At 41.9% G+C, this 20747-nt stretch overlaps 1 long non-coding RNA gene across 1 annotated transcript in view; it reads right to left on the minus strand.

The window, feature by feature from the left end:
* Window positions 1-1832: 1832 nt before the first annotated feature.
* Window positions 1833-20747, minus strand: part of LOC115087058 — a 123026-nt gene continuing 104111 nt past the window's right edge. Inside the window, exon 3 of the long non-coding RNA XR_003855413.1 lies at window positions 1833-2423. This is a non-coding gene — a long non-coding RNA (uncharacterized LOC115087058). The remainder of the gene's footprint in view (window positions 2424-20747) is intronic.

Below are 20747 nucleotides of genomic sequence, written 5' to 3' on the forward strand. Positions count from 1 at the left end.
AGCCATTTACATGCCATTACAAAAAAATCAATAATACAACATATAACAAACCTTGAAAATAATGAAGCAAAAGAAAAGGCAAAACCATGAATACATTAACATTTAGAATCAAATGCCAGAAATCAAGAATAAACCCAAACAGAATTGTAGCATTCCTATTTTTTATGCTAAAACTACATTAAAAAGTGAAGCAATGGCATTTTGCCTTACACCTGCTGCATATTCATATTTTTTTTAAAAAACTATCATAGTATTTAGATATATACCACATATCTATCATAGCATTTAAATATTCACAACAGAATCAAATGAAGCACATCTAGGGCATCTCAAGGTCAAAACTCACCAAACCTGAACAAGAGCTGTTAGCATCTGCACAATGAATAACATGCTTTGATTATAATAAAACTTGTTTTTCAAAGAAAGCTAGGCAAAATAAGTTTTTCATAACTACAGTGCAATTTTAGAATTTTATATAGAATTTTTTTGTTCAACATAAAACTGAAACATCTGTATTAAATAAGAAACATTATTTTTCTTCCAACTTGAAAAATTAAATTCACATTTGGTTTTGAAGTAGTTAAATATAAGTATCTAAGAGCAAAATCATTAGGCATAGTTCCTCTTTTCAATGTATATTTTTCAACAGATGTGAATTAAAATTATATCTTTCAGGACTTATTTAGAAAGAAAAACCATTTTCCACTGATTCTTTGCTACATTCTGGCTGGAGATCTCATGGTCTTTTAGCACCTCAGAATGCAAGTATTTTAAAAAACATTTCAGCTGTAAATTACCTCAGTACCAATCACTACCATATCATAAACTGTCGGTTTCTGGAGTGTGAGAGGCCATATTCAGCCACTGTGTAGCTTAACTATTCAGCTAGATAATCTTATTTGGCTAACTTAGCCCATATATTCAGCGGTGCAGCCATGCCACTGAATATATCCAACTATTATCCTGCTAATTTTAGGACAGGTCTACTGGCCAAGCAGAGTTAGCTGGATAAAATATCCAGCTAACTCAGCGCCTCTCAGTTACACCCCCAGAATTCCCCTAACTTATCCAGCTAAATTCTATCCATCTGTCTTATTATTCTGCTAGAATTTATTGTGCCCAAATCTTCATCTTGTAGGACAATGTCTGAGTTATCCAACTAAATGCTTTTCAATATGGACCTCCAAGTTTCTTGAAAACTGTGATGACTGAAGGCACAGAGGCAGATTTTTAAAGCCCTACGCGCGTAAATCCAGGAGGATTTACGTGCGTAGAGGGATTATGCGTGCCAGGCCTATTTTCAAAAGGCCTGGCGGCACGCATAAAGCCCCAGGACGTGCGTATGTCTTGGGGCTTTTCTGAATGGGCGGGCAGGGGGCGGGGTGGGGCGGGATAGAGGCGGGACAGATGGTCTGAGGGCGTGGTGGGGAGCTCTGGGGGTGTGGCTGGGTGATCCAGGAGGCATGGCTGAGGACTCCAGCACAGCGGCCCTTTACCGCTGTGCTGGGGGATCGCGCACAACAAAGGTACGGGGGGTTTGGGCTGGGGGGTGGGACAGGTAGGGGAAAGGAAGGGAAGGTGGGGGGGAAAGGAAAGTTCCCTTCGAAGTCACTCCTATTTTGGAGCGACTTCAGAGGGAATGGGGAAAGCCAGCTGGTCTTCCTGAGGGCTCGGCACGTGCAAGGTGCACTAGTGTGCACCCACTTGCACGCGCCGACCTCTGATTTTATAACATGCGCACAGCTATGTGCGCATGTTATAAAATCGGGCGTACATTTGTGCGCGACGGGTAGAGTGCACAAATGTAGGCCGTGCATGTAACTTTTAAAATCTGCCCCACAGTTTTTACTTTTTTTGCCAATCAAGCAAGAAAAAAAAGTCTACCCTAAGACTGAAAAAAATTCTGGAACTGAAACATTGGAGATGTGTCAATTTGAATGCATTCTACTTGACCAATAACCAATTTGGGTTTTTGTAGGGAAAAATTTCAGATATGCAGTAAAATTTTCAGTTCTGGTCCTACATTTTTAAGTGGAATTAAAATCTGTGAGTCATTCTTAATCTTTGAAGTAAAAAGACTGTCATAGGTAACAGAGGATTAATAGGAAATGCACCATAAAAGACAGTATGTGATTCAATACAATAGCACACCATTCTAGCATGAGAAAATATCATAAAAGAGCTGTAATGTTTTCTGTAAAGTTGCTTGTACATTTAAGAAGTCCAGTTATCCCATTGTCAGCCTAATGCTTAATGTGAGTAAAATGATCCACTTGCTCTGTCTTTCATTGGCAGTTCAAAGTTCATCGGAGAGAGGCAGCCATCAACTTCTCTTACATTGGTCCTTTGTACTGGTTTCCGGATAAATGTTGTCTAATTCCAGGACATGAACCTGCAGCATCTCCAAGTTTCCTCCACACAACCTGCAGCCAAATTAGAAAAAGATATTAGGTACATGATACAATATATTATCTGTTTAAAAATGTTGACATTTATTTTCACCAACTAGCTATAGTCTTTATGAACAACGAATGGCTTTATCGTCAGTATTTTTAGATAGGACAAAGCTACTTACTGAAATTAAATGATTTATAGTGCATATTTATTTCATATTGTTTGCATTTATTTACTTTATGCTCAATTCAAACAATCCTCACCTCTAAGTAATCCCTCACAGACTGGAAAAAAACAAAAGATTCAATCAGATTAGCTAGTTCATTTCCTCTTTTTCCCCTCTCCCCCTTCCAAATATCCTCTGTAGGGGATATGCGTTGATGAAAAAAGTTGAAAAAGTCAGTTTTTTTGTATATCATGCAGCATCCCAAAAGTGCATGTCCTCAGTAGTTATACCTACCTTACATCAATTACAATGTTACCATTAAATCATTACTTTTGGAAATTATATAAGTATTTTTCCAGCAGTGTCCTGAATCTATGGGTGTATTACTGTTACTAAGAGAGTTCTAAATTATCTCACATTCACTTGATTTGGTTGGCTTATACTGCCTCGACAGCAGAGATGTGAGAGCTTGTCAATATAAGCCAGTGACTGATTTGACAAACCAGCAAGAAGCTTGTGGCTTTGTTTAATTTTGTTTTTGAACTTTAAAGATAACTAATATGAGTCCCTTTAATCAGCATATTTGCATCAAATTTCAAAAAGATTCTCCCAATTTGAAGGGTCCATGGTAGGCAAGCTCATTGTGGATTCCTGTGAACTTGCATTGAATGTGAATGAATTTTCAAAAGATTCATTCAAGAAATCTGGAGGAAATTAAAAATTCTGTCAAAAACCAAACAGGCTGAAATTTTTGTCTTCTGGGCTTGACATCAAATTGTCTGAATATCATTACTATTATTGTGAGAAAATCATCACACAGACTACTTTCTGTTGCCATCTGATGGGAGGGAGTGCTAGGGGGCGCTCCCCATTGCGGAATAAGTGGTGTGTGCCCTTGCGGTGAGACTGACACTCATCTGGGAATAGAGCGGAGACCAGACCCCAGCCGACCTGCGCAGCCTCAGTGAGACCAACCATGCAAAGTTGGCCTCTGAGTAGTCCTCCAATCATTCCAAGACCTTTCAGACCTGCCGCTGAGAAACGGCAAAGGCGGCAGGCCAGACAAGAGGCAAGGGCAGATGAAGACACTGGAGTGAAGATGAGATGGGAAGCCAGTGTAGGTTACAGCATTATGTACTAATTGTAAACATTTAAGTTGTTGTGAGGAGAAGCCATGTAATAGAGCATCACATTAATCTATACACCTAAAGATGACAGAATGTGTCAGTGTCTTTAAATCAGAAAGTTTCAAAAATGGTTTAATGTGATGAAGAAAATGTAAAAAATAGTATGAGTACCTGCCATATTAGGTGGTGGCAGGTGATCAAAATTTTTCATCCAAGAATACCTGACAGGAACCATTTTGCCACTTTGAGGTCCCTTAGGAAATTTATGCTGCCTTTGCTGCTCTTTGGTGCCCTTTTTGCTTTCAGATATTCATAGAACTACTGTTGGTTCCCTTTATCCCTTTCATGATGCTTTGGGGTTTTGATTCCTCTATGCTGTTTTTATTACCCTGACCATACTCTAAGTCTTGGGGGTTTTGATTCCTCTGTGCGCTTTGTGATACCCTACCTGCACTCTGAATCTTGAGGGTTGTGATGCCTTTGTGCTGATTGCGATTCCCTACCTGAACTCTTTGTCTTGGGGTTTTTTATGTCATTCTGTTTTTCTGTCTCACTCTGTATGCTGCTGTCTTGTCTTCTAATCTGCACTACTATTAATTTCAGAGCCTTATCTGTATTTTCTCTTTCTCATAGTTTGTGCATGTGCGTATGGACTCAGCAGATATACACAGTTCGTGAGAGACATTTTTACAAGTACAAATATAGAAGTACAGAATACTAAATAGACTAGTTAGCCAGTAGACAGTTTGTGCTGCTGCCAAATAGTCTAACTTTGCTTGCTAAGCAGTGCCACCATTCTTGCTGCATTGTTTTGCGCCTATCATTTATAATTTTAATCTCCAGTGCCACTGCTGGAGCACTGCTGCTGCTCCAAGCTATTCTTGGTAACTTTGGGTGACTCTCTCTGCTCTGGCTGTCTTCAAGGTTTTCATCAAATTACCTTCTCTTATGGTACTTGCTGACTCTTGGTTTTGCTCTGACAATATGATGCTTTGCATATTTGCTACATTACTTATAGAATCTTGGGCCCTTCATGCCATGATACTGCTTTGCTCCTCTTTGTGCCCTGGGCTTTTGATGTCATTCTTCTTCCTGCACTGTACATCTTGGGGCCTTTCTGCCACTCTTGCTGCATAGCTCTGCATCTTCCATTTATGAATATAATCTCTATTGCTACAGCTGTAGCTGCTACTGCTCCAAGCCATTCTTGGTATCTTTTGGTGTTTTTATCTCTGCTATGGCTTCTGTCTTCAACTATGGCTGTCTCTGGTATGGCTGTCTTCTGCTATGGATATCTAGAAACCCCTTACCTTATGGTATACTATTCAATTCAATGCTTTATGCTAACCTTACTAAATAATCTTTAATAGTTTTATCCCCTCTTGGACTTTTTCTTCAAACTCCCTCCTGTTACAGATCTTACGATTATTAGTCTCATCCAGTATTTAGCCTTTTAGGGACTATCTCAACTCAAAAAGCAGGGGCTTCAGAAGTGCATCACCCAGAATCAGGACTATGGTTCTGCTCATCAGGTAATGGGGGCAGTATTTGTAAACCCTGATTCAGAAGAAGAATCATTCCTGGATTCGATGAATCATGGGATATTGAACAGCTAGTGGATGAAGAGAATTTGGCACCTTCAGTCAGTAGCATCTTAGTCTCTATTGAGGAGGTGGAGGAGGCAGACAATACTGACAAGGCTGTGATTAGCTACAGCAGAGGGGAAGACCAACTCCAAGCCTGAACAGCCAGCCCCTTTCCCTAATGATGCCATATGGAAACAAGATCAGGCCTCCTCCAGGGATTTCCTTTGGCTTCTCCCAACCTTGGGCTTTCTACCAGTTTAGTTGGTGCTCTTTGCCCCTCATTTGGAGCCTTGTGGTGTTTTTGTCAGAGTGGGTGGCTGCTTTGCAGCTCTCATGATGCTTTGGAGTATTCATGTCACTATTTCAGCTGCTTTGTCAGTTTTTTTCCCCTTTCATGGTGCCTTGTGCTGTTCATCCCATACTTGATGCCGCTTTGCTCCTCTAGTGCAGCCTTGGGGGCGGGGGGGGGGGGGGGGGGGGGGGGTTATGCTACTGCTGTCTGTGCCCTTTGTTTAACTTTTGGAGCCTTGAGGTTTTCTGGCCACTTGCTGCTGTTTTGCTCCTCTTATGGTGCCTTGGAGAACTGTGGCCACTGCTGGTAACATTTTGACCCGTTGTTTGTCTATGCCACTTTCAGTGCCATGTTGACACAGTCTTGATGCTTGGCATGCCCTCACCTTTCTGATAGTCTTTACACACAAGTTTCATTAGAAATGATTAGAAAACCCTAATATGGGATCCCAAAATAGGCTACATTGCTTCCCTCTCCACTTTAATGGGAAAGGAATGAATGAATAAAATGACTAAACAATTTTTTTTGTTTCAAAGAACTAAATGAATGATTGTGACCTACAAAATGAATAAATAAACCAAAACAATTTTTTTTCTCTGTATATGTCTACTGAGGGGACAGGCCCAGCCAATGGCAAGGGTGAGATGGCAAAGAAGAAGGAGACAAAAGAGGCCATCCCACATCTGCCAGTGGTATGTACTGAAGAAAGGTTTTGGGCATGGACCTATTTTAGATATCACCATGCACATCTCTGTTATAATTCACTGCAAAGAGCATGATTCTACCATCTGTCAGTGGAAGAATGGGCATGCATCATAAGATACTTCCCTAATAGTTTACATCAGGTAGCATAATTCTAGGTACTGCCAGGCCCTTTAGTAGCAGGAGATATGAGATATTCTCCTGCACTTAGCCATGGTCAGCCATGTAGAGAAACAGTTCTGGAAGAGCTCTGAAATGTTTTGCACATTATTTGAAGATATATTCAGCCCAGATGAACTACAATATATACTCAGACTAGAAGGCATATGCTAGTGTTACATTTTCATAACTAATACCACATAGAGTACGACTGTTTTGCCACAGTGACTCCCTGTTGTGCCAGTCCTACTGTTACTGGGGGTAACTCAGAGTAAGTATGGATCTGACTGAATGACAGAATCAGAATGACAACAGCCAGTAACGGAGTAGGCACTGGCACAGTGAACATTTTTGTTTTTATAGCAACAGCTAGTGATAGGCAGGTAAGGCTCATAATGCAACATATTCATAAAAAGTTTTAGTGCACACAATAAACTGCAAAAAAAAAAAAAGATTATTCATTCTATAGCTTAAGTGACAAAAAATATCACATTATACTTTGTATGACCATCATAATGTTGGACGCTGACAGCACATATTTTATGTGTCTTAATTCTGAACTTATGCATCATAGGTTACTCATAGGTCATTCATTGTCACAGTCCCAGTTATTTTTGAAGTTTTTCATTTTGTAATTAAAAAAGCACTTATCTAGAGAGCATATCTTTACCAACCCAAAGCTGAAAATGCAATTGCTAATCTGAGATATATTGCCACACCATACCAGCACTCCAAGAGATAGCTGCCAGCCGCACTACACCATTTACTAATCTAATAGGGTCCAGTAGCATCACCTTCACATATGCTCTCTTTCATAATGCAAAGAGCCTGGCTGTACAAAATTAATGGCACATGCATGACTTGACAGCAGCTGTAGTGAGGTACTGGAACAGCCAGTGACAGTGCCAGGCAAGCGAGGCCCATAATACTGTTGCATATTCATATAAAACAAACAAACAAAAGGGAAAACTTATTATTAACTTGCATGAAATTGCTCACTTGCTATTTTTTTGAGGGAAACATTTTTTAATTTTTAAAATTTTTTTGTAGTTCATATTTTTTTATACTTTATATATTGTTTTATCTGAGACAACTAATTTGTTGGAAAATATTAATAAGGAAAAGTGAACTGCATCAGCAAGCCAGTCAGCATTCTGCAGCTTTCTGCAGTTCTGCAGTTCCGCAGTTCTGCATATTCATATAAAACATCAGTCAGTGTAAATCTATGACCACAGTGACCAACATTACTCCTGTATAGTCTCTAGTAAGACCTCATTTGGAATACTGTGTCCAATTCTGGAATCCACACTTTCAAAAAGACAAACTGGATGATATCAGTCCAAAGGCTGGCTACCAAAAATGGTCAGTATTCTTCATTGTAAAGCGTATGAGACAGACTTAAAGATCTAAACATGGTATACCATAGAGAAAAGGTGGGATAGGAGAGATATAATAGAGACATTTGAATTCTTAGGAGGCAGATCTAGTTAAACCAAAAGGAGGCTCTGGAACAAGGGGTCATGGAATGAGGTTGAAATAGGGGAGACTCAGGTGTAATCAAAGGAAATATTTCTTTACAGAGAGGCTGGTGGATGCATGGAACAGTCTCCCAGTGGAGGTGGTGGAGACAAGGACAGTATCTGAATTCAAGAAAACATGGGACAAGCACAGGGGATCTCTGATGGAGTAGTAGGGATTGTAGAGATGGGCAGTCATTTTTCTCTGTTTAAAACAGGGCACAATTATGGTACTGAGCAAGAATGCAAATCTGTGTGATTACAGGAACACCGTAGACCAGTGAGTGACCAATTTATAGTGATGAAACTTTATCAAAACCATCATAAAAATTGTTTTTCTCTCCTATAAATATATTCGGTGGATGTATACTATATAAGCTACTGAGCTGCATTAACTAGTAATCAAATTACCAGAGACAGCGGAACAGAATTGTGCTTATTAGGCTAGTCTATGGTTATTGTTTGCAAAATTTCTTCCCTTTTCCTCTCCTTGCCAGAACATAGTTATACCAGGCAGGCTAAATCACTCCTACATCTACTTTTTCAAGGGTGAGTGGAAACTTATTGTGCGATGGATACCCATTAGCTAAAGCACTGGTCAGTAGCAGTGAGAGAAAAGCATATTTATCTAATGTTGAATTTCTAAACCAAAGAATCGATATTCTGTCAAGTGATTAAATGCTATAATGCAGCAACCTTTTCTTCATTGTATAAGATGATTAACAGGTAATTTGAAAATAAAACACAATAGAAAAAGCATAAGATAAAGGACAGGAATGATTGCATGATATAAATGTGTTGTAATTGCCAATGTCCCTTGTAATATGTTAAGAATTGGAAAAATGACATGATAGTAAAAATCTAAGAGCAATTTTAAATATATGGAACTGTATCAAATGGAGCCATAATTGGGCACTGCACTTTAGGTTTTTTGACAGATGATCCTATTACACTGATATCAAATATGCAGTATGTGCTCACAGTACATAATTGGCATACCCAACAACCAATCTAATGGTAAAGTTATTCTTATTGACAGGTGATATTAAGGAAATATTTTATTCTGAAGACAGAAATAACAGAATGTGTCCCCACAACATACATTTAAATGCTAACATTTTCTGCAGAAATATTAGCAACTGAAAAAGGATATTTAAAAATATTTCAACTATGAATTCCCAACAAGAATATATTGTAAAATAATTAGGTAAAGCATGCAGAGGCATAGCTTCAGGAATACTTTCCAGCATAGATTTGCAGAAAGGTGGGGTGATTGGGGATTTGTGGTGGAGGTGTGTTTAAAGAGTGGGGATTATATGTGTTTGAGAGGTATAGGTGGTATTTATGGGATGTGTATGTGTGTGTGTGTGTGGGGGGGGGTTGACATGGGTATCTGAGTGTGGGAGATTATATGTATATGCATGGGTTGGAGTGCTGAGTTTAGGAGAATGTGGATTATGCGTTTGTGCATAGTGAGTGTGTAGGAATGGTGTATGTGGATGTGTGGAGAGAAGGACGGGCAGGTAGATAGAGGTATGTACGGTTGTGTGTATGTGTGGTGTGGATGTGGCTGTGAGTGGTACGCACTTGGTGTATGGGAAGTAGGGAATGAGTGTTAGGGGGTTTATGGGCATGTGTGGATAAACATGTCGGGGTGTTGAAGTGACTGTGTGTGAGTATAATGGATATGAGGTTGTAGGAATGTATGGGAGCATATGTGGGTATGTAAGCATGGAGGTATATGTATGTAAGGGCATATGGGTATAGGGGGTGTGGGATGTGTGTGGAGGCATTGTAAGGTGAACTGTTGGTGTGTGACTTTGGGAAAGTGGCTTTAAAAGTGCCATTTGTTGCCATCAATCACCAGTTGCTTCAGGTATTTTTCCTTGTCTCTCTGCCTGTGTTGTCCTGGGCCAAACTGACTGCAGGGACTTTCCCCCTGGAGCAGTGATCAACATTCCATAGCTCTAACAGTTTTCCATAGAAAGCAATGGGGATTTTCTTGGGAGACATGGTTCTCTGAAAATACTGACCTGATGTTTATGGTTTTCAAACTCATCCAAGATAATCACATTTTATTTATACAAGCCAAATTTGGTAAATTTCTGTCCCTTTTATTTAGAAAGTTATTGTGCATAAGGATGGACAGATGGATGGATGGACATGGATCCCTTTTATATAATTCTTTCCAAAATTCCATGTGTCGAAAAGCACAAAAAATAATCAAATAAATGACAAATTATATTAATTTTCTCCATCTAACAGCAAACTATAGGATTTGAGAAGGGTCAAGGTGCAAATTTTCATAATTTATGATGAAGCCCAATCTTTCTAAGCAAGTTATTTGAATTTGGAGGGCACAGATCAGTTCTGGGTTTTTTTGCTACTGTGTGTATGTTTAATAAACATTTAATAAATATTCAATAAACATACACACGGTTAATGCGACTCCAACATTGCTCTAAGCTTCAATGGCAAGAGGAAATGTGGAAAAAAGGATTTACATTCACAAAAAAGTGGAGAGTAGCTTGCTTGTTACGGCGGTTACTACCCCAAACCAAATAAGCCTGATATTTCACTTTCAATGCATATCCAGCATAGCTCTCTGCTTCAACGGCAGGGGAGAAAGACTGAAACTTCACGAATATCCAGCATAGCTCTCTCCTTCAATGGCAGGGGAGAAAGACTGATACTTCACGCATATCCAGCATAGCTCTCTGCTTCAACAGCAGGGGAGAAAGTCTGATACTTCACGCATATCCAGTATAGCTCTCTGCTTCAACGGCAGGGGAGAAAGTCTGATACTTCACGCATAACCAGCATAGCTCTCTGCTTCAAAGGCAGGGGAGAAAGTCTGATACTTCACTTTCAATGCATATCCAGCATAACGCTCTGCTTCAACGGCAGGGGGAATGAAGAACAGTGGATCTATATACAGACAACAACCAACAAGGACTGAATTACATAGTCTGGGTAAACAAATAAGCATGGGTGTAGCTTGCTTATGGCAGTGGTTACTACCCCTAACTGCTAGATATTTCACTTAGATGCAGTTCCAACACTGCTCTCTACATTAATGGTGAGGGTGGAAAGGAAATAGAACCAAAAGGTTACTAAGAGCCAAGAGTAACAGATAAGTATGAGAAAAAAAAAAGTGCGAAACTTGCTGGGCAGACTGGATGGGCCGTTTGGTCTTCTTCTGCCATCATTTCTGCGTTTCTATGTTTCTATAAGAAGCCAGTCATCCAGGAAGGGAAAAAGCTTTATTCCCTGTTTCCAAAGGTGGGCCACAGCTTCTGTTAGGCATTTTGTGAATATCCTGGATGCTGTAGAGAAGCCAAATGATAGAACTTTGTGCTGGTAGTGCTGGGTGCTGACTTGAAAACAAAGGTAGCGCTAGGAAGAGGGGTGCATTGGTATGTGGGTATATGATCCTTTGGGTCCAGACAGCACATCCAGTCATTGGGATGTAGAAAAGGTAAAATGGTTTTCAGAGAAGTCATCATGAATTTCTCCCACCAAAGGTATCGATTCAGGGCCCGGAGGTCTAGAATTGGACGTAAGCCTCCACTCTTTTTGGGAATGGGGAAGTATTGGAAATAAAATACCAGGAGCTGTTGATGACGTGGCAGCATTTGAATCACTTGTTGATGAAGCAGTGATTGGATTTCCTGAAGGAGGAGGGGAACATCCCCTTCCTTTCGTGGAAGTGGAGCCAAGTGTGGGAACCGTGGAACTGTATAGAATTTTAGGCAATAACCACTCTTTATGATGTTGAGGACCCAACGATCTGATGTGTTCTGATGCCATTCCTGAAAAAAGGAAAGAAGGCATTCTCCAACGTGCATTTGTAGCTGAGGCCTGTTCAGGCTCAAAAAGACTGTTGGGGTTTTTGACTAACAGGCTGTAGCAGCTTTGATGTTCGCTGAGAATGATTCCGTCCTCGAGACTGAGTCTGCTGGGACTGCAGTCTTTGTTGATATGGCAGAGTCCTCTATGAGGAGAATGGCCTATAGGAGTGTCTAGGATAAAATGGCTTCCAATAGGGTAGATAGTAACGCTTCATCGTTGTTTGGTCAGTGGGCAATGTGAGTGACGAAACTGCTACACTCTGTTCTTTGAGCTGGGATACAGTTTCCCAAAGTTTCTCCCCGAAAAGGGTATCCCCCTTACATGGAAGGTCTGCTAGTTTGTCGTTGACCTCCTCGTGAATGGCACTCGCCCGGAACCATGCTATTCTTCTGACTGCGATGGCTGCCGCCGAAGTGTGGGCTCAGGTATTGAATCCTTCGTAAATTGTGCAGAGTAGGTGCTGCAATCCCTCTTCCATGTCCACTATACCCTGTTTCTACAGGATATGTTCTGTGGGCTGTTGTGTATCAGATTTCATTTTTTTAAGACATTCATATAAATACTGCATTATATAGAAGTGGTGCTGCTGGATCTTAGTGTTGAGCATTGTACCCTGGAATACCTTCTTTCCAAAGTCATCTAGATATTGACTATCTTTCCCCAGAGGGGTGTTTGAATGGAGTTTGGATTTTCTGGCTTTCTTCATCGCAGACTTGACCACCACAATAGATGCACTCCCAGACAGAATGGCTAATTCAGCCTACTTATCTGCGGGAAAAACTGAGTTATAAATGTGCTGAATAATAAAATGTATGGTTGTTGCTATTAAAATTTGCTGACTAATGCTGATCTTGTGGTTATATTACTAAGTTCATAAAAATCCTATCAATTGTATTGCAGAAAAATAAATCGTATGGCATTAGTCATTGACAGAAGTATATTAGATAGTAATATCCTTATTTCATTAGTATTATCATATTTGGAACATCAAATCATAGAAACTGAAATTCAGTTTTCTCACCCCGCTGCAAATATTTCTATTCCCCCCTTCTTCCCCTACAATTCTTTACAGTTTTGAAACAAAATTTACCATACTACCTTTGTAATTGTATATTCAGATAACATCATCATGCCTATATCATACTGCACGGATCTGAAGGGAACATAACTCTGCAATGTTAGTCACAAATGTATTAAATTAGTCCAATAAAAAGATATCATCTATGGTTCGTTTGATAACCCATATTTCTACATATCTAAGAGGCCTGAGATAGCAACCACACTAATTAACATAGGCTCAAAAATGGTATTGAGTGTCAAAGAATTTAATATGCTATCAATATATATTGTATTGATTCTCTTGGATAAAGAAAATACTAATTTATCCTGTAGATATTCATCTGTACAATATAGATTGTTCTTCCATGACATGTTTAAATAGATCTGTCATAAATTAAACATGTAAACCTTGATTTTGGTCAGCAATTGGAACTTTGTATTATCAGTGTAAGTCATGTCATTGCATATACTATAGGAATGCTCTGTAAGAACATTTTTCAAATGACCTCCTAGATGAGTTTATCACATATCCACTGACCCTCTGACCACATCCCTCCTCTCGCAACCCTCAGTTCGAAATTTAGGGGTCCTTATCGATCCTCATCTGAACCTCAAAAACCACATCACCTCCGTTATTAAGGGAGGTTTCTACAAGCTCTCGGTCTTAAAAAAGCTCAAGCCACTCCTCCACACCCACGATTTCAAAACTGTCATTCATGCCACATTAACATCTAAGATAGATTACTGCAATTCCCTCTATCTTGGCCTTCCTTCCTCCACCATCAGACCTCTCCAGATCCTGCAAAACGCCACAGCAAGGATCATTAGTAACACACTTAAATCTGAGCACATTACCCCTGTCCTTAAAAGCCTACACTGGCTCCCCATCTGCTTCCGCATCCTGTTCAAAACCTTCACCATCTTACACAAAGCTGTCTACAACCACAACTCCTCCTGGCTCAATGAACCCCTCCAACCCGCACAATCCTCCCGCCCTACCAGAACAATCCACAAATGTACCCTGCTCGCCCCCCCCTTAAAAAAGCCCACCTCTCAATCACAAGAAGTCGTGCTTTCTCTATTGCCGGCCCCACGCGCTGGAATGACCTAGCACCCAATCTTCACATGGAACCCTGCCCTCTCAAATTTAGAAAACTTCTAAAAACGTGGCTCTTTCATCAAACCTTCCCGGATTAACCTCCTTTTACTCCCCAGCTTCTTCATTACCCCCGGTAAGCTTCTTTTTCCCTTGCATTCTTCCTCACCTACCCCCCTACTCTCCTTTTCCCGATACTCTTCTCTACTCTGTTTTCCTGTACCCTCTGTACACCCTAGTACCCCTACACCCTCCCTCACCATTTATTTTCACATCTATTCCCTGTACTCATGTACCCCTTGTATATTTACACTCCTACACCTTATTTATCAATATATTTTTCACTTGAACCATAGTTAACCTTTGTTACTTAGATGTTACTGTTCCTCTCGTTTCTCTCCTACTACTTGATGGGGTCCCTCTCCGACCCCCAGTTATTCTCAGCTTCCCATCTCCCCCCCCCCCCCTGTTATTTGTAATTTCCACCTTTTTGTTATCATGTAAACCGACATGATGTGTATTTTAATGTCGGTATAGAAAAACTGTTAAATAAATAAATAAAATAAACATATTATGTAACCCTGGTGCCGCTCTGTGGCAAAAGCCCACGTGTCTTAGTGGGTAGGGGCTGCAAGAACCAGTCTGCCTACCTCAGGGCAAGTATTGGGTGAGGATAAGAATAGCCTCAAAGCAAATGTCCAGGCCAGGGTTCGAGTGTACATGCAAAGTAAAATTTACTGAAAACTGATTCAGAATCATCAATGGGTAGTTCCCAACTGGGATCCATCACAGGGGTCTGCCAGAAGGGATGTAAGAAAGTCCAGCTGGAGTGGGCTGCTGCCATCTATGATTAGTTGAGTTATTGCCACAGATCAGGTGGATGAGAGTGGGGCCCATTGTTACCTTGGAAGCTTCAATCTGCAGTGATACAGACCAGGAGGAGGAGTGACAGAGAAGGGCCATTTGTGGCCATCAGGAGTCTCACATCACACTGCCATATGTCCCCTATGTTTGTTTTTCCCAGAACACAAAATTCAATGTCCTTGTTGGATGCTGTCTGAATCTAATTCCCCTTTTCCTCTTTTCCCCCTTGCATTGAAGCAGAGAGCAATGATGGAGTTGCATCAACAGTATGAAGGCTTATTGTTAAAGGTAGCAACTGCCACACCAGCAAGTTACCCCAATGCATTCATTTCTTCATTTCCATCCTCTAGCCTTTAGGGATCCGCAGTGTTTATCCCATACCCCTTTGAAATATTTCACTGTTTTTGTCTTCACCACCTCCTCCGGAAGGGCATTCCAGGCATCCACCACCCTCTCCATGAAGAAATAGTTCCTAACATTGGTTCTGAGTCATCCTCCCTGGAGTTTCATTTCGTGACCCCTAGTTCTACTGATTTCTTTCCAACGGAAAAGATTTATTGTTGATTGTGCATCATTAAAAACTTTCAGGTATCTGAAGATCTGTATCATATCTACCCTGCACCACCTCTCCTACAGGGTACACATATTTAGATCCTTCAACCTCTCCTCATATGTCATTTGATGGAGACCACCCACCATTTTGGTCACCCCTCTCTGGACTGCCTCCCTTCTGTCTCCGTCCCTTTTGAGATATGGTCTCCAGAACTGAACACAGTACTCCAGGTGAAGCCTCACCAAGGACCTGTACAAGGGGATTATCACCTCCCTTTTCTTACTAGTTATTCCTCTCTCTATGCAGCCCAGCATTCTTCTGGCTTTAGATATTACCTTGTCACACTGCTTTGCCATCTTCAGATTGCTAGATACTATCACCCCAATGTCCCTCTCTTGCTTCATGCACAACAGCCCTTCACCTCCCATCACATACAGCTCTTTTGGATTACCACACCCCAGATGCATGACTCTGCCCTTCTTGGCATTGAATCCCAGCTGCATATCTTCAACCACTGTTCAAGCTTCCTTAAATCACGTTTCATTCTCTCTATTCCTTCCGGCGTATCCACTCTGTTGCAGATCTTTGTATCATCCACAAATAGACAAACTTTACATTATATCCCTTCCACAATGTTGCTCACAAAGCTATTGAACAGAACCGGTCCCACACTCTTTTCAGAGTAGGTTCCATTTACAATCACATGCTGTCTTCTGTCCATCAACTAGTTTGTAATCCATGCCACCACCTTGGTGCTCACTTCCAAGCTTCTCATTTTATTCATAAACCTCCTATGTGGGACCATATCAAAAGCTTTGCTGAAATCCAAGTGGATCACATCAAGCACTTTTTCTTGATCCAATTCTTTAGTCACCTAATAAAAAAAAATCAATCAGATTTGTCTGACAGGACCTTCCCCTACTGAATCCATGTTGCCTCCAGTCCAGCAATCCTCCTGACTGTAGATCACTAAGCTTTCCTTCAGCAGAGTCTCCATTAATTTTCTCACCACCAAAGTGAAGCCAACCGGCCTGCAGTTTCCAGCTTCCTCTCTGCTACCACTCTTGTGGAGTGGGACAACCACCACTTTTTTCAATCACTTGGCATTACTCCCGTTTCCAGGGATCTTTTGAACTGGTCACGTAGTGAACCTGCCAGCACATCTCTGAGCTTCCACAGTATCCTGGGATGAACCTCATCCGGCCCCATGGCCTTGTCCACTTTCAGTTTTCCTAGCTCTTCTCATATATTCTCTTCTGTATAAGGAGTTTCATCTACCTCATCTCCACCTATGATCTTGTCAATGAGCAATGGTCCTTCTCCTGGGTGTTTTTTAGCGAATACTGAACTGAAGTTTTTGTTTAATATTTCCACCATTTCTTCATCTCTCTCCATACAGTGATCATTGTCACCTTTCAATTTCACTATTCCACATCAGACCTTTCTCCTTTCATATATCTGAAAAATGTTTTGTCACCTCTCTGTACCTCTTTGGCAATCCTTTCTTCTGCCTGAGATGTAGCTTTCTTGGTTTCCTTCTTTGTCTCCCTCAATTTCACCAGATGTTCTTCCCTGTATTCCTTATTTTGGGATCCTTTATATTTCTTGAACACTGTTCTTTTTGCTTTTATTTTATCAGCTACCTCCTTTGAGAACCAGATCAGTTTCTTATTTCTCTTACTTTTGTTTACTTTCTAACATATAAATTTGTTGCCTTTGTAATTACTCCTTTTAGTTTGGCCCACTGTTTTTCCTCCTCTCCCATTTTCTCCCAGTCTTCTAGTTCTACCTCCAGGTATGTCCCCATTTTGACAAAGTCCTTATTTTTGAAATTCAAAACCCGGGTCTTTGGCCAGCTTGGGGGGGCCTCCTGACCCCCCCCCCCCAAGCTGGCCAAAAGTTCCATTTGTGTCCAACGAGGGGTCCGGGAGCGGAACTGTGGTGGACCACGTGACGGCCGCGTCACTCCGATGTGACGCGGACATCACGTGCTCCTCGCAAAGGAATAGAGGAATGGCTTCATGACTCCCCGCTGGACCACCAGGGAGTTTTGGTAAGTCTTGGGGGGGATTAAGGAGGGTGAGGGGTTTAAATTTTTATTTAGGATCAACGATCGCGATTTCCAACGTATTCAACATAGCTATGTTGAATAAGTTGGAAATCTGATCGTTTTCGCCTCATCACTTTTTTAAGTTAAAAAAAAAAAAGTAGCGTTTTACATATAAGTTCAAAACGAATGCACATCCCTATCGTTCACACCACCATGACTTTGTGATCTCACTGCCAACACACAGCATGTTATAACATACTAGAAACTAGGCTCTAGCCAACATGAGCCTTAAGAGGCTCTTGCCAAGCCTAAAGTCTCTGCCGCCTTATACTATGACACCATATGAACACAAAAATGTTGCTTATGCTGCGTCAGATCTTCCTGAATGGGAAACAGCTTCTGGGGTTCCTATACAATGTGTCCAGGTCACTCACAATCAAGCTATCGCTACCTGTTTCTAGCACTCCTCTAACACTGAAGCTGTACATCACATTTGGCACACATGTCAGCAACCTCCTGCTAGGATTGTGCATGTCCCTGGCTGATCAGCAGTATGTCCTCCAGAGATACACACCTGAAGACATTACACAGTGACTATGATAGAGCCAAAATGCATAGGCCCCAGCTTCTCTTTAACCTGTAGGGATGTGAATCGTTTTTCAACGATTAAAATTATCGTCCGATAATGTTAATATCGTCTTAAATCGTTATAGAACACAATACAATAGAAATTCTAACGATTTATCGTTAAAAATCGTTAAATCGTGTTAGTGCGCACTAACAGAAAATGATACAAATTGACACTTTCCAGGTCAGTAAAGGTCAGTTAGGAATGAATATGTGTTCCTATTGGCTGGCTGCCCTCTTATCTATTGATGTTACCAAGGTTCCCACTGAGGTGATGGTTGGGGGGATGGGAAATGGAACTGGAAACTCAGGAACACCAACAGAAAATGAAACAAAGTGTTGACACTTCCCAGGTCAGTAAAGGTCACTTAGGAATGAATGTGTATTCCTATTGGCTGGCTGTGCTCTTATCTATTGATGTTACCAAGGTTCCCACTGAGGTAATGGTTGGGGGGATGTGAAATGGAAACAGTTGGAAGCTTGACAAAAAAAGTAACGTGATGATCATCACTCATGTGACTAGAACGTGTTTGTTTATTATTTTTGTTATTTTTGTCAGGAAGCTCCCCCCTGTCTATGAAGCCAGCCTCTCACTAGTAATGCAGGGAAGGAGCTGTCTCACCCTTCACCATCCTCCTCACCCACACACCATTCACTGGCTGGGACATGGGGAGGGGAGGAGTGAGGGTCAGGAAGCTCCCCCCTGTCTGTGAAGCCAGCCTCTCACTAGTAATGCAGGGAAGGAGCTGTCTCACCCTTCACCATCCTCCCCCCCCCCCCCCTCACCCACACACCATTCACTGGCTGGGACATGGGGAGGGGAGGAGTGAGGGTCAGGAAGCTCCCCCCTGTCTGTGAAGCCAGCCTCTCACTAGTAATGCAGGGAAGGAGCTGTCTCACCCTTCACCATCCTCCCCCCCCCTCACCCACACACCATTCACTGGCTGGGACATGGGGAGGGGAGGAGTGAGGGTCAGAAAGCTCCCCCCTGTCTGTGAAGCCAGCCTCTCACTAGTAATGCAGGCAAGATAGGGCACTGCATGCAGGAAGATCACAACACCCCTGCTGTCAGGGTTAGGGCACTGTGTGCAGGAAGATCACAACACTCCTGGTATTAATAGGGATAGGGCACTGTGTGCAGGAAGATCACAACACCCCTGGTGTCAGGGTTAGGGCACTGTGTGCAGGAAGATCACAACACTCCTGGTATAGGATAGGGCACTGTGTGCAGGAAGATCACAACACCCCTGGTGTCAGGGTTAGGGCACTGTGTGCAGGAAGATCACAACACTCCTGGTATAGGATAGGGCACTGTGTGCAGGAAGATCACAACACCCCTGGTGTCAGGGTTAGGGCACTGTGTGCAGGAAGATCACAACACTCCTGGTATTAATAGGATAGGGCACTGTGTGCAGGAAGATCACAACACCCCTGGTGCCAGGGATAGGGCACTGTGTACATGAAGATCACAACACCCCTGGTGCCAGGGTTAGGGCACTGTGTGCAGGAAGATCACAACACTCCTGGTATCAGGGTTAGGGCACAAGTTCTAGTCACATTGACTGATCACATTACTTTTTTTGTCAAGCTACCAACTGTTTCCATTTCCCATCCCCCATATACTGTCAGTGGGAACCTTGGTAACATGAATAAATAAGAGGGCAGCCAATAGGAATACATATTCATTCCTAAACTGACCTTAACTGACCTGAAAAGTGTCAAATTGTATCATTTTCAGTTAGTGCGCACTAATCGGAAAAAACAATTTTTAACGATTTTTTAACTAAAAAATCGTGCCAAACACGATTTTCTTCTGACAAACGATTTCAATCGTTAAGACGATAGGGCACACGATTCACATCCCTATTAACCTGTATGATGGTCCAGACAAACTGGCTGACATCCTGGCTGACATCACTAACAGAGCACACCTAACCTGGGAGTCCCTCCAATAGGGACACAAAAGGGTTTTGATTAACAAGTGACCTTTCAAGAGCTCTAAATGGGAGGATTTGAAAAGCCACCTGCCTAAAGTAAATCAGTTGAAAGTGTGTAGTGTCTGATCACACACAGAGCTTTGTGGCAAGTGCATTGTTGGGCATGCCACATTAGCAGTCCTCTCCAGCATGGGGAGAGAAAGCCGGGCCCTGACTCGATGGCTTGTAGACCTAACCACGTAAGCTACTTGTCATGTAACCCAGTGATTCTCAACCAGTGTGTCGGGACACACTAGTGTTTCGTGAAGAACTGGAAGGTGTGTCACAGACCTGGCTGAGTTCACTCACCCACCCACTGGAGAGAGCCTGGCGGGATACGGCAAAGATTTCTTATGCCCAGGCAGGACGCAGCAAATTCCTGCTCCGTCCAGGCTTAAATATATCAATAGCTAAAGTGGGACGTGCCAAAATCTTCCTCCGCTCGGACAGGAGGTATGATGGAGCTCCTCTTCCTTCCAGGTGGGATTCCTAATACATCGCTGGAAGAGAAGCAGGGGGGGAGAAGGGGGTTGGCCCAGGACACAGCAGATATCTTTACTGCTGGGCTCCAGCAGGGATGGAGAACAACAGCAGTGTCCTGCTGGGCCCAGCAGAAAATGGCAACTTTTCTACCCCTGCTGGATTGGAAGTGCTCAAAAATTAATATTGGCAGCAGCCCCACTTGGGACAGAAGACAACAGCTGCAATTCCTGGCCCGGCATGCATA

The sequence above is a fragment of the Rhinatrema bivittatum genome, chromosome 3 (genome assembly GCF_901001135.1).
Source record: "Rhinatrema bivittatum chromosome 3, aRhiBiv1.1, whole genome shotgun sequence".
In the NCBI taxonomy this organism is placed as follows: Eukaryota; Metazoa; Chordata; class Amphibia; order Gymnophiona; family Rhinatrematidae; genus Rhinatrema; species Rhinatrema bivittatum.